Source organism: Branchiostoma lanceolatum, chromosome 14 (genome assembly GCF_035083965.1).
Source record: "Branchiostoma lanceolatum isolate klBraLanc5 chromosome 14, klBraLanc5.hap2, whole genome shotgun sequence".
Lineage (NCBI taxonomy): Eukaryota > Metazoa > Chordata > Leptocardii > Amphioxiformes > Branchiostomatidae > Branchiostoma > Branchiostoma lanceolatum.
Window position 1 is genome coordinate 17,698,999 of NC_089735.1, and position 27,723 is coordinate 17,726,721.

Consider the following 27,723-nt stretch of genomic DNA (forward strand, 5'->3'; position numbering starts at 1 on the left):
TCCTCATGCAAGAAGTGGGCTGTCCCAAAATAACTCCTGGGCAAATCCAAGTTTCTGCATAATTTATGCAAATGAGGTCCTCATGAGCATAAGTTATGTCCAGGTGCTTTCACCTTTCCTACATGTACCTACATGTACAAGATGACATCCACAGTTTTTACAGTAAGGGGAATACAACATCATGCATAAATTATGCAAGTGAGGTCCCCATTAGCATATGTCATGGCCAGGCGTGTGCACCTTTCCTAAAGCTACCTACATCTCAAATATGACATCTGCAGCTTGTACGGTAAGGGAAATACAAGTTTCAGCATAAATTATGCAAATGAGGTCCTCATTAGCATAATTTTTGGCCAGGTGCATTCACCTTTCCTAATGGTACCTACATCTTAAAGATGACATCCGCAGCTGTCACGGTAAGGGAAATACAAGTTTATGCATGAATTATGCAAATGAGGTCCTCATTAGCATAATTCATGGCCAGGTGTGATCACCTTTGCTAACGGTACGTACATGTCAAATCTGACATCTGCAGCTTTTCCGGTAAGGGAATTACAAGTTTAAGCATAAATCATGCAAATGAGGTCCTCATTAGCATAATTTATGGCCAGGTGTGTTCGCCTTTCCTAAAGGTACCTACATCTCAAAGATGACATCCGCAGCTTTTACGGTAAGGGACATACAACTTCATGCATCGATTATGCAAATTGGGTCCTCATTAGCATAATCTATGGCCTGGTGTGTTCGCCTTTCCTAAAGGTACCTACATCTGAAAGATGACATCCGCAGCATTTACGGTAAGGGACATACAACTTTATGCATACATTATGCGAATTAGGTCCTCATTAGCATAAGTAATTGTCAGGTGTAGTCACCTTTCCTATAGGTACCTACATCTCAAATATAACATCCGTACCATGTAACATAAGGTACATATAACTTTCTGTAATACCATTAGTATAGGTACCCCCTGACATCTGCTTGGTTTTAAGTCCCAGACATGGGAAGTGTAGGACTAGGAGGGCTTATGTTACAGTATGACCTAGTTCTTGCTGGCCCCGACAGAAAATAACCAAAAATTGCATCCAAAAATTGCAAAATAAATCATTTTGAAGTAGTGTATGCCAAAAAAAATAATGGGGTCCTTTGGGTAAATATCCAATGCACAACTAAACCAAATTTCAGGTCCTCAGGTTTCAAGACCACGGCACTGGAGGCCATCATGTGCGACTTTTGTCTGAAAATGACCAAAAAACCTCCATAAAATCATTTTAAAAACTTATATGAAAAAAAATTAAAAAGGGTCTAGGGGTATACACGTACTCTACCTGCATACCAAATTTCAGCTAATTTGGTCGACGGACGACCGAGAAGAAGCGATTTGAAGGTTTGACAGGAGAAGAAGGAGAAGAAGAAGAAGAAACCTTACAAAAACAATATCTTTCGTTGGCGAAACATAATGAGGGTGAGGCCCCGAAAAGGCACGTGGAAAAAGCATGTCAGTGGCACCACAGTTATGACTGATTCAACAAGGAAGCCAAAAGTCTCTGTTATATATATATGTGTGTATGTACTATGTATATATGTTCTATAAATACAGCTGTCATCATGGTTGAGCCTATTAAGAACATCATTGGTCTGACTCTGACTGAAGAGAATATATATAAAGATGGAATCAACACATAGAATGGTTAGAAATAGTACAATATATGTCTGTGTTGGTTTCAACTTTGATTTGATCCTTTTTCATGCCTAGTCCTTTGAGTGACACATGTTTAGAAATAAGTTGCTAAAACTGTATAAAGCATATAGTGTATCCGTATATTCGGCTCAATATTTTGTATTCTGTTGGTAAGTGTAATACTGAATGGTCCGATAATACTGTAAGTTTGCTTCTCCCATAGGAGTATTCTTGTTTCTTTCACTGAAACTTTATGTTCACTGTTTTCACGATTATCTCTGTACCATGAACTTATCATTAAAAAAAAAAACTGTTGTAATTATTTATGAGTCCTTCACACATCCTTTCTGTAGATCACTTGCTGCCACCGTGAAGTTTGGGTTCAATGAAAATGTCAATTTTCCTTACACTGTCAAATTGTGCTACTGTGAAGATAAAGTGAATTACAGGAGTACCAGTAACACTTAATTTTAGAACAGCTATTAAAACTGTTCTAGCCCTATTCACTCTATTGCTTCCAATAGCTTTTGTGTGCATTGTACATAGCTATATTTCATTTCGAAAACGTCGCATAGCTTCTTGAGTTATGCTGCGAAACCACATACATACATACAAACATAAAAATTCTAGAATAAATGGCCTCTTGGCGAAGGTAACAATAAATTTTTTGTTATTCAGAAAAGCTATCTGACACCTGTCGAGTGTCATGTGATAGGTACGGTGTTTTGAAAACATGTGGAGTCATGGTCAAGTGCGTTTTCCGTCATAAATCAGGAAGAAATGGATACTTTTCAATCAAAATTTCATAAAAGTAGAGTAATATGCTCATCTAGAGTGAGTTCAGTGTAATTACTGCTGTCTTTCTGAGTGTTTTCACCCAATGTTTCAGCTTGCGTTTTAAAGTTGTGCCAGAAAGTATGATTTGTTATCGGAAAGTCAACTGTTAGTAACTCCATTACCAATTGTACTCATCGCTTGGGAATTCATACAATGACTTCCATGAATATGTCAGCTAGATTCCTTGCATTCCAAGAGTTCGCAGTCTCGGGCAAAGCGAGGCCGCTATCTTTCACATTGACTTATCTAGCTCGATTTTCGGAACTGCGTTTTCCTTCATAAAAGAAGAAGGAAGTGATATCTGTAGATGGAACTTTTACAAAAGTAGGTCAATATGCTCATCTGTCTGTGCTTTTAGCAGTTTTGCTATTCCACGTTTCTGCTTGAGGATATAGATTATCAAAATATCGTTATTTTGCAGCACGGTCAAACGGAAAAGTCCGACATCATAAAAATGATGCAACTTAGTGATTTACATCGTGAAATCGACACAATTTTTCATATAAATCTGCTGAAAACGTTTCGGTGGTATCAACCATTCCTTTCTGAGTGTTTGCACTCAATAGTTTAGGAGAAATGTAAACTTTTATCGTAAGGAAAGTGTTGCCAGAAAGCAATAATTCAATGAACGAAAATCAACTGTTAATAACTCAATAACCAGTAGCGGTAAACGCATGGGAATTCATACGACGACTCAGTAAGCTTCATGAACATTTCGGCCAAATTTGAGAGAAATCCGTTGTTTTCTAGGGGAGATTTGAAAAGCCAAGACGCCCAGTCTTGCGAAAACCGAAGCCGCCTTACAACGGCTGTCTTCCGCATAGACAATTCTGTGTAGATTTGAGTCGCACCTAACGGAACTCCACTTTGCTTTGTAAAACGAGAAGGAAGTGCTAATTTTCGATGAAACTTTCACAGCAGTAAGCTAATATGTTGATCTATCTTCGATTTTAATACTTTTGCCCTCCCGTCATTCTTCTTGAGAATATACGCAATTTATCTGTCTTCATTTTTACCTACAGTCGTGTACAGCACAACGCATTGTATTACTTGCGTTCATTGCCGAGTTTAAACCTTTTTTTCATCAATGATGATGTAGAAAATTAGTAAAAAATCGTTATTTGATTTTTCGATCTTCCTAAATCCTTTTTGATACGTTTGAAAAAGTATATTTCCAAAAAACAGTTTATGGTATCCTAGCGACTTTTAACTGAAGCGCATGAATCAACTGAATTGGCGCTGTTAGCATGTGTTATTGCCGTCTATATTTCCAAGCGACTTTTGACTGAAGCGCATGAATCAACTGAATTGGCGCTGTTAGCATGTGTTATTGCCGTCTATATTTCCGCTAACGTCATCGAATTTTTAAAAAAATCTAATTTTTCATTCAGGGTGGTCCCCCTAGAATATGTTACATCAAAATGAATATTTCTGTGACCGGCATGTCTGGACAGACTCAATGACACCCTTGTTGGCTGAATCTGTTAACGTCATCGAAATTTAAAAAAAGAAATCAAATTTTCCCTTCAGGGGGGTCCCCCTAAAATTTATTACATCAAAATGAATATTTCTGTGACCGGCATGTCTGGACAGACTCAATGACACCCTTGTTGGCTGAATCTGTTAACGTCATCGAAATTTAAAAAAAGAAATCAAATTTTCCCTTCAGGGGGGTCCCCCTAAAATTTATTACATCAAAATGAATATTTCTGTGACCGGCATGTCTGGACAGACTCAATGACACCCTTGTTGGCTGAATCCGTTACCGTCATCGAAATTCCAAAAATTCAAATTTTCCATTCAGGGGGGTCCCCCTAGAATTTATTACATCAAAATGAATATTCCTGTGACCGACATGTCTGGACAGACTCAATGACACCCTTGTTGGTTAAATCCGTTACCGTCATCGAAATTCTAAAAATTCAAATTTTCCATTCAGGGGGGTCCCCCTAGAATTTATTACATCAAAATGAATATTTCTGTGACCGGCATGTCTGGACAGACTCAATGACACCCTTGTTGGTTAAATCCGTTACCGTCATCGAAATTCCAAAAATTCAAATTTTCCATTCAGGGGGGTCCCCCTAGAATTTATTACATCAAAATGAATATTTCTGTGACCGGCATGTCTGGACAGACTCAGTGACACCCTTGTTGGTTAAATCCGTTACCGTCATCGAAATTCCAAAAATTCAAATTTTCCATTCAGGGGGGTCCCCCTAGAATTTATTACATCAAAATAAATTTTTCTGTGACCGGCATGTCTGGACAGACTCAATGACACCCTTGTTGGCTGAATCCGTTACCGTCATCGAAATTCCAAAAATTCAAATTTTCCATTCAGGGGGGTCCCCCTAGAATTTATTACATCAAAATGAATATTTCTGTGACCGGCATGTCTGGACAGACTCAATGACACCCTTGTTGGTTAAATCCGTTACCGTCATCGAAATTCCAAAAATTCAAATTTTCCATTCAGGGGGGTCCCCCTAGAATTTATTACATCAAAATGAATATTTCTGTGACCGGCATGTCTGGACAGACTCAGTGACACCCTTGTTGGTTAAATCCGTTACCGTCATCGAAATTCCAAAAATTCAAATTTTCCATTCAGGGGGGTCCCCCTAGAATTTATTACATCAAAATAAATTTTTCTGTGACCGGCATGTCTGGACAGACTCAATGACACCCTTGTTGGCTGAATCCGTTACCGTCATCGAAATTCCAAAAATTCAAATTTTCCATTCAGGGGGGTCCCCCTAGAATTTATTACATCAAAATGAATATTTCTGTGACCGGCATGTCTGGACAGACTCAATGACACCCTTGTTGACTGAATCCGTTACCGTCATCGAAATTCCAAAAATTCAAATTTTCCATTCAGGGGGGTCCCCCTAGAATTTATTACATCAAAATGAATATTCCTGTGACCGGCATGTCTGGACAGACTCAATGACACCCTTGTTGGTTGAATCCGTTACCGTCGTCGAAATTAAAAAAAATCTAATTTTTCGTTCAGGGGTGCCCCGCTTGAGTTTCTTTGGTCAAAATGTACGTTTCTGTGACTGGCATGTCTGGACAGACTCAATTGCACTATTGTTGGGCAACGTTGTCCACAAAAGACACTTGAAACGATAGCGTGAATAGAGATAGTTTTAATAAATGCTCTAAAAACAACTGTTACTCCTATTGGAGAAGCATACTTACAGTATCACACTTAGTACTGATGGTATAGCAGGATGCAAAACATTGAGCTGATACAGAGTACATTCACTATATGCTTTATACAGTTTTAGAGACTTATTCCTAGACATGTGCCACTCAGAGGACTAGGCATGAATGGGACCAAATCAAACCAACAGACTTTTGGTATTTTACAGTTCATTATGACACTCTATTTCTAAACCATTCACATGTCGATTCCATCTTCTCAATATTCTCTTCAGTCAGACCAATAATGTTGTTACTAATTAATGCTGGTGCCTTGACCATTCTAGACAGATGACAGTGATGTATAAAGAGCTCCATCTCCCATTTCACCTTTTCAGACATCAATCCCTGGAGAAAAAAAAAAGAGAAATGTTCTGAGTTATGTACTTCTAATAACACACTTAAGTTAACACCCAGTCACCCGTGCAAACGTCAAGAGTATTAATCCTGTTCCCAGGTCTACAAACTATGCAAATATTTCCTAAACAATACCTTACCTGGTGTCCAGACCAAAGAGCCATACAAATATCATCTGTGCAGTACCTTACCTGAGGAGTGTGACCAGAGAGATAGCAGTTTTATATGTCTACCAACTGTCAGCTGACCTGCATTAACTACTAGGATGTCTTGATTAATGTCTACCTCTTGCTCTTGTTACCAACTTCCTGCAGTGGTCTTTCTGGAATGTGACTGTCCCTCTTTTTTCATTGCAGTACAAAAATATGTTTTGTCTTTCCATGTTAGAATAAAATGTGTGTTTTTTTTCTGCAAAACCAAGGAAAAGCAACCAATTGTGGAAATTTTGGCTATATACAACTGAACTTACTACATCTGTCTGACACCTGTGGCTGACTGTCCCAGTTTTCTAGGACAAATGCCCCCAGGGGGCCTGGATGACTCACTGTCTGCTATTACAATTTATGACTAACATTCATGCAGACTAACATTAGGTGCACAGCTTCAATTTTGGTAGCACAAAAGAGCACATGACCCAGTATTTCCAGCACTGGCTGGTGTCCAGACCAAAGAGTCATGTATGCATACAAGTGTTACACATACAGTACCTTTGGTGTCCAGACCAAGGAGTCATGCAAATATTACATGTACTAATTAGCCATGTAAATATTTCCTCACAGTGTCAGGTGACTCATATCCCACCAATAACTTTGAGAACAGCACTCCAATGATCTTCTGTGGTACCCTCATATTAACTACATTACTAGTAATAGTTATGTAGATAGTCAGGTCCTGTGAGTCATCTGACGGGTAGGCGGAAAGACCTGTCCGGTCTGGACAGCAGAAAAACCTGTCCGGTCTCATTAGACAGGTTGAGCTTCCTGGAAGAAGGCGATAGAATTGCAAGCAGTCCTTCGTGTTGCATGCCGTATATCCTAACATGAAGTGCACTGATTGGATGATTGGGGGTCTGCATGCAAATCTCATTGTTTACACTGGATTCTGAAAGATTAGCGAGAGTGTAGTCTTTTCAACATTATTGGTGACACAGCTACATATCAAACTAACTCATTGCAAAGCATACATCTTGAAATGACTTATTAGCTTAAAAATAATTCTTCGCTTGCGTGTGCGTTTAATTCGAACACTTTTGAAAGAGTCATATCGAACAGAGGGGTCCTGTGGCACAAATACAAGCCCATAGGCAGTAGGATCAGAGTTTGGGTGCCGGGCGTGCCTCACATGGCCCCGCTAGTTTCATTGTGTGAAATAGGTGGTCACATGATAACAGCAGATTTAACGAATCATGGTTGCTCTCTTTCAAAGACGTTAGCTGTGAATGATATCTAGTAACACTTAAAGGATAAGTCAACAGACGGCGAGGCGAGTCTAGTTACATGTAGAGACAAATTGTGAACCTAAAAAATCATATCATGTGCCCATAGTCATTATTACTTTTTGTTTTAGCTTTATCATGATAAGCTAGCAAATTCTTAGAACTGCTGAAAACTGTTAAGCCTCTAAAGTAGGATCATTTGTTGGTCATGATGTCTAGTTGTCAATTACATTGTACCCCAAGAAGGACAAGTTTCCTCTGAATCTCTTTTGTGAGATAAAAGTTACCTTGGAATAAAATGTTTTGTTACATCTTTGTTTCCTTTCTGCACATTTAATAGTGTGCACTGAAAATAGCTATTTCATTCTGACATACAATTTGAACATAATTTGTAGGTCTCACTATCTAAAATATAATGTACTGCTACACTACTTTAATCTGGTACAGACCCACTGGACCTGGACCGGAAGTTTCTGTAGCGGTACCCACCCCTAGTGTGAAACATGCATTGTTGATACGTGCTGCGTGCTGCCCCACGCAGGCTTGTATAATAACGCGTGCCAGCGGGAAGAAGTTGTTTTTTTGCTAAGATTAAAACACCACTGATAACACAAATCAGTCTCCCTCTTAGTATTTTGCATGATGATAATCCACAAAACCTCGTCTGTCATTGGCTAATTGTGGTGACACTCCGTGACCTGCTAGCAGCCATATGATCAGACCTCGCCAGAAATTTACTGCCTGCCTAAGCTGTGTCGCCAAGGAAGTTGAAAAGACAACACTGTCGCTAATCTTTCTGAATGCTGCATGTATAATGACATTTGCATGCAGAACCCCTTTTATCCAATCAGTGCACTTAATGTTAGGATATACGGCAATACATCAGATGGTCAGGGGGCTCCATCTGTCTAACCAGACTAGACAGATTTCTCCGCTGTCCTGATTGGACAGGTCTTTCTGCCAACCTGTCATCAGACACAAATTCAGCCGTCTCCCAAGACTAAAAGTCACTTACCATAATGCGCTGGTTCATCTGCACTAAATATAGTCTAGCATAAACTGGGGTGTAAATGTCTCTAGGATGAGTATGGAGGAGGAGGAATTATCACAGGGAGCAGTCTACAGGTGGATTGTTGAAGTGATCCCTTTAATACAAGCCTGGATTAATATTCACCTTTTTCACACTTCCCAAGATGCACCTCCAGGGTGCCGCAGAATCAATTTTACAACAATTCTTCTAAGCGTGAAAGTAAGGAATAGACTCTGCACGCTTCAAATTGGTAAGCACGGTTTATTCATGACTTCTAATCACCTAGAAATCAATGCAATGCTCATTATTAATAAAAGTCTTTGGAAGGAAAGCATTGCCGGATTTGAAATGAAACAGTTCAACTTATCAAGATAAAACCTCCTTGCTTGTATAGACAATCACCGTTAAAACCTTAAAACATTGTTCTCCCCCAGTATAAAAAGTATTGTAATTATGGCATATTTGATGAGAATTAACACAAAATATAATGTACCTTCCTGTGTTCTACCGCCCTCCTACTTGGGTTTTCTGTTGGTTTTTCGCACGCTAAGAAGAATTGTTGTAAAATCGATTTTGCGGCACCCTGGCATTGAATATTGGAAAGTGTGAAAAATGTGAATTGTGGTGAATAGGGCCCTAAAAGTGGAGGGAGGTAGCCTGCCAAGGTAGCCCACCATTCCTAGCCTAGTCACCTTTTCTGGAACCTGTTGAAATACAGTTCAGTACCTTTCACAGTGATGGTGGGGGGAGAGTAAGTATCAATTTGAGATTGAGAATATATCCCTGTCTCTGGACCAAAGAGCCATACAACTATCTTAATAGCAAATTAATCTAAATTAAGCGCCTTCATGTTAACTGGTCTGCAAAATACAAATATTGTATGGTGCCTTACCTTATCTGGTCCCGGTAGACTTATTAGAGCCATGTTATGATATTACATGAGCCTTAGGCCTAGGGAAAAAGTGCTGTTTCCAGTTTTGGTAGCTAGGTATTCTGTTTGTTATTTCTTTTTCTTTTAGATTTCACTTGAAGCACTGGTATTTTCGACATAATATTATTCAGAGAGATATACTAGTACTTTGCACAAGCACAAGTATATAAATAAACTTAACTTAAAGTTAACAACAAAAAAAGGAATACACTCCTACATAAAACGTTTGAAAGTTTGAGTTTGAAATACAAGAAGTCTATTTTTAAATTCATTACTCAGATGTCAGATTGAAACTATTGTGTCCCTTGCCAGCGGCCACCAAAAAAGCTAGGGTTGTCAGTTTTTTTGCCAGGGTCAGTTGAGAACCCGGATTGAGAAAGCATGTTTTTTCTAGGCCTTTACAAGTATACAATGTACTAGATCCCTCGACCAAAGAGCTATGCAAAATATCATCCAGCTTAGCTAGCAGGGCTTGAAATTCAATTTTGAGGATAGGTGTGTAGCACCGGTGCACCCAGCCTAACAATTTAGGTGCATAGAGAAATCTTTGGGTGCACAACATTAGATTAAATAGAATGCCATCGCTCTTGTTCAGAGCTGCAGGCAGAATCTGGAAGTTGGTGCGAGGTACTTGGTGTTGGCATGCACAGTAGCAGTGCTTTAAACAGTTTCGAGCAGGTCTGCCTTTTTCCCGGAATACACCAGAATACACCGGAATACACCAGAATACCCATAAATGATAGAGCCTTAAAGGAGGCTGAAATCTACCAGAATACGCTTTGAATGAGTAAACATCAGACTGCTGTATTTTGGCATGAAATAATGTATTCATGGCCCAGGGAACAAGAAATCATTGAATCACGAAGTTACTGATGGCAATGGCAACCCGGCCAGGTGACATGTTTGTTTTCATAATTTGTGGATTACAATCTTTGTTTAGCGGGGTCACAGTGTGGAATACAAAAAAGGAAATTTCGGAACTATTCAATAAGTTAACATCGCAGGTTGCTATATTTTGGCATAGAAATTAGAATAACGTATATATGACCCTGGAAATCACTATACATGTAATAATAAATAACTGGGCGACTGAACATTGTAATCCGCAATAAAAACATGGGGGCCTGTTCGGGTCGCCATCACCATCAGTAGTTTCAAGATCATAGTCATTTCTTGTTCCCTGGGCCATGAATACACTATCTAATGCCAAAATATAGCAGCCTGTGATATTTACTAATTGTATATATATTGTCTAATCTTCATCGACGTGTGATATTTACTGATCAAAGCCTAGTATATTCCGGTAGATTTCACTCTCCTTTATACATATATTTGCGTATTCCTGTGAATTTTGGTAAAAAGGCAGAATGTTTCGAGCTCAGGAAAATTGTGATGAACCCAAATTCTTAATCTATTAGATTAGAAAAATATACTACCAAGGCTTTGTTGTCCTTGCCCTTTCATCACCAGTATGAAAAGGCCACCGAGTGCAGTTTTGAATGTTGGATTATTTTGCAGTTTTGGATACTGGTTCAGTAGGCCCTTACTGCCTTGCTACTGATAGATCTACTTGGAGATTAGGTTAGACGCCAGGTAATTATTACTATGGCTAAAAAGGCCCTGGCTATCTGTGACATGATTTAGTTTACTCAAGGTCATTATATACATTGTAGGATGTCCTTGGTTTACGTTTACTGCTTCACAATCCTACTATTCCAAGGTCAACCTTGATCACCTTGTTGTTTCTATTTCCTTCCACGAATAAGTTGAATTAGACAATTAGAAAACTAGACCCTGTGGAAACTAGACCCTGTGGTAAGATCTACATGTACTAGCCGTGGCGAATGTTGCAGGGCTTGTTTATAACGTTATATATTAGTCCGGTAACGCTATTATAACGTTACATGTTTTGTTTTGTTACCAGTAGAAAACGTGAAAATGATATGTTTTGAAGGATAGTTCCAGGCGTAACTGTTATCAACGAGTAAAGCTGACCCTGGGGTTAGACCTTACTTACCTGCAGATTGGGTTAAGTGGAATGGATATGTTCGTAAAGGTAGATCCAGGCGTTTATTCCGGCTGTACGCTAGCGTAGCCGATCGCCGAGAAGTGATGAGAGAAGGGTCGCCATCTTGAGGTCACTTCTCTAGCTGGGGTCATTCCCGTCATTCCCGACATGCATCGTGCCTCTACTAGCCCGCCACCATACGGTCCGCCGTTAATCCTGGCCCGACTTTATCGACTAACGCTGTCATCTCCGGAGGAAAGGAGGACATCTCAGCCCCGTTACTACCGACTAACGGTGCACACCGTTATCCCATAGTTACTGTAAACGCTGTCTGTATGGGGTGCAGATGTCTCGTTTGAAGAATCCGCTAAGGCGTTGTTTGCTTTGATTCCTGACGACCCGACACAGTTAGTCAGGCCAGCTTTAGCGACTAAGGCCAAAGATATGGTGTCTGGTAGGAAAGCTTTAGTGGATTCATTGAAACATAAGTTTAACCAGTCTTCCCGAGGGGGACGGGGGAGTTATAGCACAGCCAGTCAGCGGGGCCGTGGTAATTTTCGCGACCCCCAGAATTCCCGAGACCGGCAGTTCGGGTCAAAGAAAAATTTCAACTGAGGTGCGCATGCAATACTCCCGCTCCTACTCTGGAGACAACAGGAAATTCAAGTAGTATTTTGTGTTTGCTAGACTCGCCAGGAATGTACCAGCGTCTGCTTGAAACTCATCCTGTACCTCGCCCTTTGTCAAAACCCTTCCCTCATGGAGGGCGCTTGAAGCATTTTCTGCCAGTTTGGCGTACCTTGACCTCAGATCCTGTCATTCTCGACATGATAAACCCGGGGTACAGGCTGACATTCAAGCAGACGTTCCCCGTTCAGGATAGCGTCCCTTCGACCCGTGACCTTGGTACTGCAGCAGAACTTCAATTTTTTTATCTTTTGACCTGGACGTACTGTGGTCTTGATTTTTAGGTGGCAGATAAGCTTTTGATGTAATGAAGAAGTGGTGTAGGTTTGGGCCCCCTAGCAGCTTCCTCTGGAACTGCAGGGGCGTTTTTGTGAAAATCATCTTAGGAGAATAACTGAACAAAGGAACAACGGATTTCCATGATATTCAGTATGCAGGTAGCTTAGATAGATAGATACACAATGAAGTGCAAATTATGCTAATTGGGACTTAATTTGCATAGCTAATGAGAAAAATCTATATTTGCAGTGTTTTCCATTATAAGACTCAAATACATGTAACGTATGTAGTTTATGGAAAGTGGATCATCAACAGATACCGATTATGCAAATAAATCCCTCATTTGTGTAATTAATGCAAAACACCATATCTCATCTAAATTGGAAAATTATGGGACTGTCAATATGATACTGAGTATGCAGGTAGCTTAGACAGAGATATACATTATGAAGTGCAAATTATGCTAATTGTGACTTAATTTGCATAGCTAATGAGGAAAATCTATATTTGCAGTGTTTTCCATTATCAGACTCAAATACATGTAACATAATATATAGTTTATGGAAAGTAGAGCATCAACAGATATCAATTATGCAAAGAATTCCTAATTTGCATAATTAATGCAAAGACCATAATTCATCTAATTGGAAAATTATAGGACTGTAAATATTGCAACATGTGTAAGTTAGATAAAGGTGTTTATGGCCAAGCATATATTATGAAAATGTGTAAATCATTTGCATGGATAGAATTGTTCATGGAGATATGATGTCGTGGAACTCTTGTTACGAATTTAGAATTCGTATTGGCCTATTACCCATGTCTGGGGATTTCTAGCGCCCAACTGTACCCAGCCGTCTGGAATGGTACAGCCATCCTTTTGGACATGGGCTTCCGCGTGAGGCCTTTGTTTCAGACGGTGCTTCGCAAAACCGGAGGTTTGTCACATTTTTCTGTATAATAGATTGTGTTTCTTAACCCTATCCAGACTGGGGGAGGGGGGGGGCTAAAAGTGCCCGCGCCAACTTTGACATCGTATAACTGCCGAACGACATATGCTAGGACTACCAAACTTGGTGACTTTTCCTAGAATTTTGTTGGCAACAATATTATGATAATTATATAAGATTATCATCTTTTGTGTTGCCATGGCAACGGGTTTCTGAAAGGCATTTTATGCAAAAATCACTGATTTTTTTTAAAACAATGATATTTCTTAGGTTTTCTTGCTCAACCACACTAGTTTTCCTACATGTATAGCATCATATGTAATTAGATGTAGATTTCATGATTTGATATTCATAATTTTTGCTAATTTGATGACGTAATCGGTCAAAATCCAAGATGGCGGACCATAACACTATTTTAGGTATCAACAGGCTTTTTCGCCTTCAAAATTGTCACTACGTGGCATTTCCTTTATTAGAAACATTTAGATGAACGTTTCTAGTCTGTTTTAAGTGTCTTTGGGGGTCATAAGTGGAAAAAAAAGTATTTTTGAAAATTTCAAAATGGCCGATCCAAGATGGCGTATCCCAATTTGACATCAACGTAGTTACGATTTACCTGATATGTCTTGGTAGACCTTAAAATCAACAATACATACTATTTTGTTTGATACCTTTAGATATTACGGGAACTCCCTATTAAGCCAATAAAATCACATCAATGACGTCTTAATTACGTCATATTACGTCATAACGTCACCATAATTCTAGGAATTATGACTTTACATGAACATCACTCCCTAAAAATTTGGGAAGGATACATCATACCGTTCAGAAGTTATGAAGGGGGCCGAATGACCCCCTCAGTCCCAGATATCCCAAAAAAGCCCAGTCTGGATAGGGTTAAGCTCAGAGACTTATTATTGCCACTTTGCTGAAAAAATTGTAGATGGAAATAATGTGCATGCCATTCTCTTACATTTGCAGGCTCATTGATGGGTGAAGTGACAACATTAAAATTTGTATCATGTTTTGTTTCACATGACTATAGAATACAGGTAGATACCCTTTGATGTGAATGAAATATGCAACTGATTGTTTGACTACAGGTTTTACAAGATCCTTTACGGAAGATCCAACACGGAAAGTGTAAGTTTCTTGAGACATTTCTGTAATCTTTTGTCCATCTTAATAATCTATTTCCGTCACGATTTCCCTACGTTTATGTGCCGTTCACGCAGCCTGAAAGACTACCTAAAGCTATACCTTTCCTAGTGTTTTCCATAGCCTTTTTATGAGCTTAACGTGCTAAAAACACGAGCTAAACGTGCTAAAAACACGAGCTTAACGTGCTAAAACGTAGTCTCTACAATAAGTTTCCTTTTCATTATATAGTATCTAATTTGATCCTTTACTTAACTTGCTACGGATGGCTTAACCATTCCGAACCCTTACATATACAGGTAAATATGAGTATGAAAGGCAACAGGGCCGGTAAAAGTTTAGAACAATTTATTTGAAAGATAATAACACTGCACAAAAACGTGTTACGCCATTATAGCGAGAACCATTATAGCGAGACCCCACCCCACCTTAACGAATATACACATACAAAATGGAATAAATGATTTCTTACATGGACAGCTAGTTTCATTAAAAAAAATGTCACCTTATCATTAATAAACTATTCAGGCTATTCCTTACCCCAACTACTAACTATCACAATGTGCTTCCAAGTTTTAACCCTAGCTAACTATTACATCGACACCAAAACGTAACTCCTAACACTAACTAACCCTACGTCTAACTTTTCTTCCATCCCGTGTCTTATCAGCCTTTACCAGGTTCCGCGGATCGCTAGGAAAATAGTACAAATTGGCCAAATAGAGTGAATTGTAACAGTACAATCATTCTGGGTTGAATAACACTTACTAGGTACTTGCGGTAAGGTTACGCCATCGGTCGTCATATTCTAACTTGTACTTGACGCGGTCAACGAGGGATCAATCTCACATTGTCGGTAGATTCTCCCTTCACCATTTTGCGACATTTCCAAGTCCACGATTCCGGTCCCAGTACTAGTGTTCGGCGAGACGACAGGGTTAGTTCCTATCAAGACAGGTAGACAGGTTCCGATTTCACTCACGCTAATCTCCAAGCAGATCTATAGGTTGCACCAAGACCGTATCAACCTGGCAGAGAAAGAACTTGGATTGCATGCTATACATACAAGCTCCTTCTTCCAGTTGGATACGGTCTTTGCAATCCATTGGGCCTGGTTGGAGGCTAACTCACGCCGTTGTTTAACCGTTGTCTCCACTGGTACCGGGTGGATTTGGAGATACAACAAAGTCCCGAATCGCGTGCCCGCATGCTCCGTTCAGCATCTCCACCCTCCTTGGTTTCACCCAGGAAGTATAATCCTATGAAACCTCCTTGGTTTCACCAAGTTGTACAGGCTGGTGTCCTTGTCCCAGCTTTACGTTTTTCCGTCGGGGTTCCGGGTAGTAAGAACAACGTTGTGGCCATAACTTGTGGGTTGAAACGACTGAGTTCAAACTTCCTTCATGAGCTGTCTTCGCTGTAAAAAAAATAACTGTCTCTGGGATATACAGTTAATTTGAAAAAGCCACCCTTTTCTCTGATTGGGTAATGCCCTGTCACATGGCATTCCACTAGTAAATATGGAGATGTTGCATTACCATCTCAACGTACCGCCCCAGCTTGTTTACGACTTCACACTGAAAAATTTGCAGTTGAAAAGCAAACGTTCTTTGCTTTTCGCTTTTGCCCCGAACACAACAATTGACGCGAGCGCGAGCGACAATAGAAAATGCTGTTAGCGGCGATCTTTCGAGAAGTTACTTGTAGATTATAAAAAGGAAAACTGCGTGAGAACATGCGTTATTTGATGATTTTTTATACAAAAAAAGGAACAAATACACAAAGCTGCCAAAACGTGCCGGCGGCGCGGTCTCGATCCGCGGACTGAGCCAATCTGTGCGGCGGCCAAAGACAGTATGCCCGCCGACCTATAGATTTGCAATCCGGGGAGTTGTTAGCTCAATGTTCCGCGTTGTTTTCTAAAACTGAGAGCACCGTCAACCCAGCCTAAAGGTTACGGCGAGGATAAACGCTCGCTTTCCGACAGCTTTTTTCTACCTAAACATAAGAGTGGGTTATGTAAACTGAGCCAATATGTAACGGAAGAATATCGGAAAGGTAGAAATAACGGCGAGGGAAAACGCCCGCTTTCCGACAGCTTTTCTCTACCTAAACATAAAAGGGGGGAGGTCTCCCCCCTTCTATGTAAACCGACCCTATATGTAACGGAAGGATATCGGAAAGGTAGAAATAACTGCGAGGGAAAACGCCCGCTTTTCGACAGCTGTTCTCTACCTAAACATAAAAGGGGGGGGGGGGGGTCTCCCCCCCTTCTATGCAAACCGAACCTATATGTAAAGGAAGGATATCGGAAAGGTAGAAATAACTGCGAGGGAAAACGCCCGCTTTTCGACAGCTGTTCTCTACCTAAACATAAAAGGGGGGGGGGTCTCCCCCCCTTCTATGCAAACCGAACCTATATGTAAAGGAAGGATATCGGAAAGGTAGAAATAACTGCGAGGGAAAACGCCCGCTTTCCGGCAGCTTTTCTCTACCTAAACATAAAAGGGGGGAGGTCTCCCCCCTTCTATGTAAACCGAGCCTAAAGGTAACGAAAGGATGTCGGAAAGGTAGAAATAACTGCGAGGGAAAACGCCCGCTTTACGGCAGCTTTTCTCTACCTTAACATAAGAGTGGGTTATGCAAACCGAGCCTATATGTAACGGAAGAATATCGGAAAGGTAGAAATAACTGCGAGGGAAAACGCCCGCTTTCCGACAGCTTTTCTCTACCTAAACATAAAAGGGGGGAGGTTTCCCCCCTTCTAAGTAAACCGCGCCTAAAGGTAACGGAAGGATGTCGGAAAGGTAGAAATAACTGCGAGGAAAAACGCCCGCTTTCCGACAGCTTTTCTCTACCTAAACAGAAGAGGGGGAGGTCTCCCCCCTTCTATGTAAACCGAGCCTAAAGGTAACGGAAGGATATTGGAAAGGTAGAAATAACTGCGAGGGAAAACGCCCGCTTTCCGGCAGCTTTTCTCTACCTAAACATAAGAGTGGGTTATGTAAACCGAGCCTATATGCAACGGAAGATATCGGAAAGGTAGAAATAACTGCGAGGGAAAACGTCCGCTTTCCGACAGCTTTTTTCTACCTAAACATAAAAGGGGGTAGATACCTTAGAATAGAACTGCATTTTTTTGTAAGCTGTAGCATAAACACGGATAAAAGAAGATCAACTAAAAGACAGGTATGGACTGTATGTCTAATTTTGCTACAAAGTAGACGTACAATGTGCGTGCACATGCATAAAGCGTTGTTTAAAATAAAAACTTATGAGAAATGTATTAAGCGGGATCGGTGTTTACTGCAAATGGGTGTATCTTAAAGATCGAAGAGCGTTTCGGGTAAACCAGCTTTTCCCTAAGATTTTAAAAATTGAGGCAATATTAGTCCCCAGGAGAGAATTTATCTGCTTGGGGAATATATTGGTTACTGATGTACAGTAATGTTTCATCTATACGATGTATATAAGGATGCTTAAAGTCCATGGAAAGATATAGCATGCATTTAATTCATGTGGTTAACGAACGCGGAAAGGTTGCGGAAAGCCCAAATCTTACTTTCAGTGGCATAAACGGCCCCGTAAACTCTGCTGAAATATTTCCCGACCTTTGATTCTTGTTTCCGTCATTCGGAAAGTTTGCTTAAATATTCGATTTCGTGCTGTGTCTATAAGTGGCTCTCCCAAGAGAACAGCGGCTTTCGTCAAGAGCCAGATAACCATCAAAGGCATGATGAGGGCCAGATAGGTGTTCTGGCTGACCATTTCTTACAGAGCTCAGAAGAGAAGTAGCATCAGCTCAAAGATGAATAGGGCAAGTTTAAGCATGACATGCATGCAAACCTTGAGTCCCAGCTGCCAAAGGACCCCGTCACACAAAGCATTGCAACCGAGAGCTGTGAAAAATGCTCACAGCCACTCAGTGATGTCTGAAAAGTGTCTTCAAATTCAAGAAATCGTACGGACATGTTGCTAGTACGCATTGCCAAGGTGGCATTGGTCCTTCCACTATCAAATGCATGGCCAGAGAGAGGAGCAAGCAAGGTGAAACTGATTTAAAAAAACGTCCCCGGACCAGCCTAGGTGGTGTGTTTGTTGCTTTGTTGCGCATGTCTATCAATGGCCCAGCAAGGAAGAGACATGGGTCAAAAAGACTAGCGGAGGAAAGAAAACAACAGGAACGCGTGCTGAAAGCTCTTATCAAGTTGCAACAGCTATGTGGGGAGGAGGAGGCTGACGTTACCATGGTTGATCCTGCAGAGGGTGAATAAGAGGCTAAGATCATCAAGCTGAATCAGCTAAAGGGCTTTGAAAAGGAAGATGCTGCTGGCAAAACACACCCAAGATTCAGAGTGCGACAACTCGGCCTCTGATGCAGAGGATTAATGGAGGTGGACGTCACTGGATTTTCTTTGAACATCTCAGTCATTGACTCTTAATGATAACTAGTGTCTACAGCAGACTGAACTTACGTTGTGACTATATCTGCCTGTCACCTTGATGTTATAGTGTGTAAATTTTGATTGTTAACCTTGTCAGTTCCTTGGTTAAAGTCAGTGATTGACATGTTTAAACAAGATGTGAGTGAACTTGTGTTGGGACTATATCTGCTTGTCACCCTGATGTTATAATGTGCAAATTTTTATTTCTAACCTTGTCAGTTCCTTGATTAAAGAAAGTCAGTGATTGACATGTTTAAACAAGTTGTTAGTGAACTTATGTTGTGACTATGTCTGCTTGTCATCCTGAGAGTATGTTGTATATCACTTGAATAACAGCTAGCTCAGACTCTGATGTAGAGCCTGAGGATACTAGATTGAAGTTATTAAAAAGTGTATCAAACAAATTTTAATTCTCATTTTTTAAAATTCCTTGGTACCTTTCAAATAGAGGTATTGATAGTGGAAAAATGTCACAATGTTATGAATGACAACACACAACTGCTGAAGTGTAATGTCTTCTTGTGGCAGCAGAAGAATTAAGAGAGCATAAAGACAGTAAAAAAAAAAACAAGTGACGGTAAAAGAGTTGTTTAGCTCAGAACTTGTGAGGAAAGTTTATAAGATGGTGTCAACCATTTTTACTGCCGAGGTCTTTTCTAGCTCTTAGAGAACACTTGCATACAAACAGTCTGCTCATGTGGCCATGGTGAATCAGCCTCAGTTTCCGGTGATGCAGCAACCTCGGACGATTGCGCAACCGCAGATAATGGCGCAACTGCACATGATGGCGCAACCGCAGATAATGGCGCAACCTCAGATGATGCAGGAACCTAAAATGACTGTCAGATAAGATAGGGGTTAATATAGTGGTAGTAGGCTGTAATGGTTGTGGAAGTTATGACCATCTATTGGCGATCTGCCTCGATGTTAGAAATCGTAATCGTGGTTTAAGAGCACAATAATAAGTGACTCTTATATCTTTTTTGACTTATACAGGACACATTGGTATAAGAATGTAAGATGATTACGAGGGAATTTTTTTTGATGACGTATAGGATCGAAATCGATTATGAATAATGCATTGGCTTAAGTATTCATGATTCTCATCAATGTTGTAACATTGCACAGTTGTAGGCGATTTTGGTACTGCCAGCATCTGAAGTTTGTATCAGAGCTGAAGAGCCATGGGCTTGTTACTAGGGTCAATCCAGATTTCTTTATTAGGGAAAACAAACGAGGAGAGTTGAACGTGGTCCTGGAGACACTCCAAGACAGCAAATCATGCTTTGATCAGTGGCAGAATGTAAAGCTTGACGATGGGAAGAGAAATATAAAAATTGTTGAGGAAGAGATGAGCAAACCTGATTTCATTAAGCACATAAAGAAAGAGAGGCAGGGTATAAGATCCCATGTCATCAGGGTAAACCATCAGTACGCAGAGGTGCGTAAATTGAAAGAAAGTCTTCCGTCAGACGAAGTTCATCCTGATGGACTTCAGCGAAAACTACAACTGCCAGACAATGGAAGAGGTTCAAAGTGCTTACTGGAAAGCAGAGATAGATGGTAACTCTTCATCAAGTTATTCATGTCCAAATGACAAAAAAAAAAACTGCAGTTCCAAAGAAGCCATTGGGTGTCAAAATTTACTTCCTGTGGCATGACCTATTTAACACACAAACATCATGACCATAGCTCTTGCAGAACGGTAGAAAACCGCCAAGTCAACTATTTTCGAACTTGTTACCACAACCGCTACACACCTACCAAAAATCATGAAGATCCATCAACTTATCCGTCATTTTTTTTTGCCTACATGCAAACAACAATTCTGCAGATTACGCTTCAGTACTGTTGAAAACGCTAGGTAAATGATTTTTAAACGTGACCTTCCTTTGCACAACCACTACACACCTACAAAAAATCATTTAGATTTATCGAAGTTTTCTAGAGTTCTCTTGAAATACATACAGACCCACCCTACTGCTGGCGTAACTGAACACGATATTCTCGGCGAAGATAACAATTGGGCAATGCCTAACACCTGTTATCCCATGTGCCATGTTTGGGCAATGCCACCGTTGACCATGGTAGCGAGAATGTCCAGCCTGTGTACGGGAATATTGGCCTTCTTGTTTAGTTTTAGGTATAGCTATAAAGTGTATGGTTTGTAGATTATTCTCATCAACGTGTGATATAGTTCATCTGCCCGAGACAAACAGTTGAAATATGTGTAGGAATAACTTCCTAAAAGGGAAGAATACGAAATAAATGGGCGGACATTTCTGCCCCAATGGCCCAGACTGTTATTTATGTTGACCGTAACTACATGGTAAGTACACATGATACAAAAAAACTCTTTAATTCACTTTAAACAAATATAGTTTGCATGGCTGATTTTCTGGTGATAGTATGTAACTTTTGTTACCATTTTTTCACAATCCCTCTCCGTCCCAAATGCCTTACTGGTCAATAAGCAGTGTTAGTTCGCAACATTGAATATGGTATAGATATTGCAGCGGGGTAAAGTATCCGAATCAACGGGGGATGGAACGTTTTGCAAGAACTATGAGATTCCGTCTCAAACAAGTCGAAATGGTAAAAAAAAACAATTCCAGGCAATTGCAATCTCATTCCTGAATGAATCAGTTATAATCGTCAGCACGGCACCGAATTTGAGTTTTACCAGGGATACTGACTCCTCAACTATAGGTTTTGAAGGCGATTACAGGACATGAAAGCTCCAAAATTGAAATATCTAATTAACTGATGGTCGACATTTTTTTCGCAAAAAAATGGGTCAACTCAGAAATTCGGTAACTTCCCGTGATGAATTTGGTCTTATTTTAGGAATCGTGAAAGGAAATGTTTACGTTCAAAGTTTTGTTTTTAGGAAAGTGTGCTGATCAATTTTTTGAACCTAGCTATCGTTATTTTGCTGACTTCATTGAGAACGAGCATGGAGAGGAGAGAAATGTAATACTCAAGATATCTGCAGATGCCTCAAATACAAGATGGGGAGGTATTGTAGATTTAGGTTCAGAGGCTCAAAAACGTTTAGTGAAAATTGGTCGCGAGAAGAGGTAGGCCTTCACATAAATGTTGAGGCGTTATCCCTTTTGCATGTGTTGGAAGCAGCAGGTGTTGCATCTTCCAGCATGCTATCGGCGGAAAATACGATCTCCTTCCCAGAACCGTCTGTTTGACGAACCCAGGCGCCGCGCCACTTAGCGCTCATCGGTATAATGTATTCCAGAAAAGACTCGTACACGCATTCAGTGTAGGAATAGGGCTGTTTATTAGGACGCTGCGGAGGAGCGTGAATGCAGAGTGCACCGGGCCTACAACAGAGGACAGCATTTCATGATGCAGAGTGCACCGGGCCTACAACAGAGGACAGCATTTCAGATGCAGAGTGCACTGGGCCTACAACAGGGGACAGCATTTCAGATGCAGAGTGCACCGGGCCTACAACAGGGGACAGCATTACTAGATGCAGAGTGCACAGGGCATACAACAAAGGACAGCATTTCAGATGCAGAGTGCACCGGGCATACAACAGGGGACAGCATTACAGAAAACAGTGCAGAAAACAACATGGTCCAGGCCAGCTGCTGAGGGTGGCATTCCACTGCCTGGAGGTCCCATGTCCTTGGAAAGAGTTGTTACGTTTTTTTGTGTCCCCAGAGCGTGTTGATAAGCTTCCCACTTCTGTACCTCGCGGACTTATCGCTTTTCTGCATTCTGGTTGACAACCGTGTTAACTACGATCAACGTCGGTAGGGGCAGAGAAGTGAGTTCTGGGATGACTGTGGCTCTTGGTCAGGGGGAACCTCACCGAAAACGCTTCTGTATTAGGAGCATTCTGCACTGCAGATAACAAAGAACACTGCTAGACTATACTGCATTTCAAAGGTTGAGGAAGGTCAGCACACAAAGGTGCCACTAAAGCCACAGACAACGATAATATTATAGAACTGCAACAAAATTACTGTGTATCGGCAGCATCACAGCCATACAAGGGAAGGATGGCATGGCATTTGGATATGCAGACATCCCCCATGTGGCGTTGTATGTATACACAGGTAGGCACACACAAACTCTTCTACAACGAACGAGTTCACCGCAGGTCTGTAAATTTAGAATAAAATGAGTGCAGTGTCGAATGCTTATTGCATATAAATTGCACATTGCACTATAAATCTGGCAAAAGCAGTAAATGGTCATAATGTTGCATTGCAGGTACCCAGGGGAACAGCCACACGGGAATTCAGAGTCTATACATGTGCGATGTCGAGGAGAAACAATTGGTAAAATCGGTAGGTTCAGCTATGAGTATGATATGATTCATCTGGCTTTTTGCAAGGTATTTAAGAGCTGTGCAGGAATTTCACACGTTTATCTGCATGAGAGTGTAGCGTACAAAAAAATATGTACAAGCCTATGTGTATATTATGCAACTGTGATCATAATGAAATCAAAAATCAAATGTTGAATTAAAAGTCTGAAGATTAGGTCTTATGCTACTTAGAAAATATTTGTTCCTCGTGAATTTTGTTTGGTGCATGTAATTTTCATTGTTTCCTGCTTAAAGAAGGTATAATCTCAAATCTTGTCTGTCTAATATTGGCCAATAGTGTTGGTCATTACTTTATGTGCTGCTGCCGGTGATGCTTTGCCGAACTGAACAAACAGCTGCCATTACATAAACAACCAAACAACATAAACCAAGTAAAAACCAAGCGGAACTGAAAGGCCAGAAAGAGGCGCGGTGGAAATCCAGGTGCTGGACAAAATGTGGCCGACCACATTCAACAACTAGAGGCTCCTGCACTACAAAAAAAGACATTCTTGTTTTTTCTTGTTTTTTCTTTGTTGAAGAAAAATTATCTTCCAGAAAGAAAATTATTCTGTGTGCAAGAATAAGAACGAATAAGGAAATGTCAGTGAGGACGTAACAAATATAAACTTTTTCTTAGAATATTTTTCTCTGACCAAGTTGTTTTTTCTCACACATATCGACTAGAAACCTCGAAATAAATTTTCTTGTTGTTATGATTCTTCTTTGGCACAGAATTTTTATCTAAGATATAAGAAATGCAGAGAAAAATATTCTAAGAAAAAGTTTATATTTGTTACGTCCTCACTGACATTTCCTTATTTCTTCTGTCCTCAAGAATAATTTTTTACACTTAGAATGAGTTTCTTGCACTAAGAGTGATGTTCTTGAAATAGGAATACCTTTCTGTCCTCAAGAATGAATTTCTTACATCTAGAATGAGTTTCTTCCACTGAGAGCGAGGTTCTTGAAATAGGAATACCTTTCTGACCTCAAGAATGAATTTCTTACACCTAGAATGAGTTTCTTGCACTAAGAGTGAGGTTCTTGAAATAGGAATACCTTTCTGTCCTCAAGGATGAATTTCTTACATCTACAATGGGTTTCTTCCACTGAGAGCGAGGTTCTTGAAATAGGAATACCTTTCTGACCTCAAGAATGAATTTCTTACACCTAGAATGAGTTTCTTCCACTCAGAGAGTGAGGTTCTTGTAATAGGAATACCTTTCTGTCCTCAAGAATGAATTTCTTACACCTAGAATGAGTTTCTTGCACTAAGAGTGAGGTTCTTGTTGTAGGAATACCTTTCTGTCCTCAAGAATAAATTCCTTAAACCTAGAAACAGTTTCTTGAACTAAGATGGGGGTCTTGAATCAAGAATACCATTTAATAAATCAATGATAATGATAATGTAAACATGTTCCAATCATATTTATCATTATTGATCTAATTGTTTAATTCACAGTTTTGGATTTTTCTTTCTAACGCCCATTCTTAACCAAGGATGGCAAAGATTATTAAACCAGTTTGCAATACAATTGTTTCGATAAATGTTTCACATTTGATGCTGTGATAAAAGCACATTTTCTCTGTGCTCATACAAATAGCTAATTATCCTTCTAAAATTGTCAGTTCTGCAGTGTTGTAGCTGTCCTTCTTATAATCAATGACTTGTTATTGTTGAAAGATTTTCCAAACTTGAGACGGGGGCATCTTCTTTGGTCCAACAGGTTTCCAAGTCTAGAAAAACACACAAAAACAGATGACGATGACTGTCATTTTCCTACATCGCCCCCCTCCCCCTTATACATGCATGGGGATGGGGGCTTGTGCATTTGCTTGAAAATGTTATACTTATACTTTTTTAGTACCTTGTAGGTATACGTATTACTGCACTTAACGTACATGTTCTGCAATTACTGGTTGGCATGCAACCACAAACACAACAAAGGTTTCTAAGCCTAGAAAAATACACAAAGAGACTGTCATTTTCCTATATCGCCCCCCTCCCCCATACATATGCATGGGGATGGGGGCTTGTGCATTTGCTTGAAAATGTTATACTTATACTTTTTAGTACCTTGTAGGTATTACTGCACTTAACGTACATGTTCTGCAATTACTGGTTGGCATGCAACCACAAACACAACAAAGGTTTCTAAGCCTAGAAAAACACACAAAGACTAAGTGACTGTCATTTCTTATATCGCCCCCCTCCCCCGTACACATGCATGGGGGAGGGGGGGGGCTTGTGCATTTGCTTGAAAATGATATACTTTAACTTTTTTAGTACCTTTTAGGTATAACTGCACTAAACGTACATGTTCTGCAATTACTGGTTGGCTGTATCATGCAACCACAAACACAAAACTTAGAGTATCTACTTGGGAAATAAGTTATTTTCATGCAAGACAGGCTATAACATACCTGGAGCATATCTGTTGATGGCGTTGGCCTGAGGAAGCATTTTGGAACTTAAAACAAGTCATCTACGTTGTGTAGTGAGGCCCACATGATACCAAAAACTGTCCTCATGAAACTAGCCGCATGGCTTTCCCTAGTAAAGATCTAAAGCGCACATCAAGCAAATGCAGCCGGAGCCCAAACTCAACGGTCCACATTACATTACAGCAAAGGATGATGGGAGTATTGAATTAGCATAATTTATTTTCTTATTACAAGAAAAACAATAATTATCTTCTTGAACTTTACAATGTTAAGAAAATAAAGGAAATCATGCAAATTGGAACTTTCATTTCACTTTCCATCTTTAGATAACACAGAAAAGCAGGAATCATCTTTCTTTAACTTTGTGGAAAAGGAATTCGAACAGAAAAACACTTGGGAATTACTTCTTTTACTGTTTCTTGATTTTCTCATCTTTCTTAACTGTATTTGGTCAAGAAAATAACTGTATTTGGTCAAGAAAATCCTTACATCTTCTTAGATATTACTAAGAATTGCAAGAATCATATTTCTTAGACTTCCTAAATTAAGAAAACAAGAAATGTCAAGAATTTTTTCCTAGTGAAATGAAAGTCTAAAGAAAAATTCATGTATGGCAAGAATAAAAATCTTAAGAGTAGATTCTGTAAAATACTCCATTTGACCAAACAAGAAGCAAATATTGTGTGAAGAATAAGGAAGAAAGATTGACTAGCATTTCTAGAATATTCTTGCTGATAAAAAATCATACTAGAAATCCTATCTTCACCTAAGAAAAACAAGAATAAAACTCTTAATGTAAGATCTAACATTCAAAGGTTTTGCGTAAGGTTTCTTGATTTTCTTGAAATTCTTTATGGAAGAAAATCTTTCTCTCAATAAGAAAAATCAAGAAAACAAGAAAAATAAGAAAAAGCATTTTTGGTAGTGTGATGGGCACCCATTTGCCCGCCAGGTCATCAGGGGTTACGACAAGGTAAGCTGTATGACTTTGTCACTATTATTGCTATAGGCCAGTGACCTTATTTTGGTAAACAATTCTATTGTTTGAAAACTTATGTAGCCACAGGACAAGACAAACACAAGATATGTAGATTCATTGCGTAAATTATTAGACATGTACTGCATTTGAATAAGTTTATAGGCAGAAGGCCTTGTGGCCATGTATTGTTTCTTTTGTGCCAGCTCTGACAAAGTGCTTATTCAATTCATAATTTAAGACCAGTGCATTTATGTACGTCAAACGGTCACACTTTTTCTCTCTCTGCTCTTATAGGAAACAACTGTGATCCTATACACGGAAGACCGCTGCAGGACCTGAAGAGGTTTTGCTGTTCAAGCATGCATGCGGACAACACAGTCCTTGGTGTCGACAAGACCGTCACAGCATTCGCTACCAAAGTAGTCTTCGAGGAACGGCTTCGCCATGCAAGTGAGTTTACAGATTAAGCCAACTTTGGCACATAATCAACGGGAACGGATGTATCGAGACAACAACATATCTGCCTACTCTCAAGTCCAGACGTAATGATGTCATTAATGATGCCATAACACTCCCGGCCTGCATCATCCCAATGAAACAGATATAAAACTACCAGTCAGCACTGCCGATGCAACATGTCAATTTCATCTACTTAAACAAAAAGAAAATGGAAAAGGAAGTGGGCTAAAGAAGGCAAATTCTCCTATGATTTCACACTTATTTCGCTCGTAGAGGCTTTTGTCAAACTTTGAGCCATATAGCAAATCTATTCCATCCAGTCAATCAATCAATCATTTTGTTAGGAACTTTTTCCAGGGAATGATAATAATATACCTTTCCAGAAACGACGAAGACCCTCATGTTTCTCAGAAACAGGATAGTTGGGAAGGGAACGATGGGACCGACAGAGAAACAGCGGACACCCAAAAAACGGGGATAAACAGGTAAG

The 27,723-nt window shown here is 39.9% G+C and overlaps 1 protein-coding gene and 1 long non-coding RNA gene across 2 annotated transcripts in view; both read right to left on the bottom strand.

Moving 5' to 3' along the window:
* Positions 1-27,723, bottom strand: part of LOC136448200 (fibrinogen-like protein 1) — an 84,337-nt gene that overhangs the window by 14,938 nt on the left and 41,676 nt on the right. The gene's annotated exons all lie outside the window — the stretch shown is intronic.
* LOC136449165 (uncharacterized) lies at positions 5,659-11,831 on the bottom strand. The gene is made up of 2 exons (XR_010757989.1): positions 11,499-11,831; positions 5,659-6,076 (listed from the first exon to the last, which is right to left on the bottom strand). It is a non-coding gene; the product is annotated as an uncharacterized lncRNA (long non-coding RNA).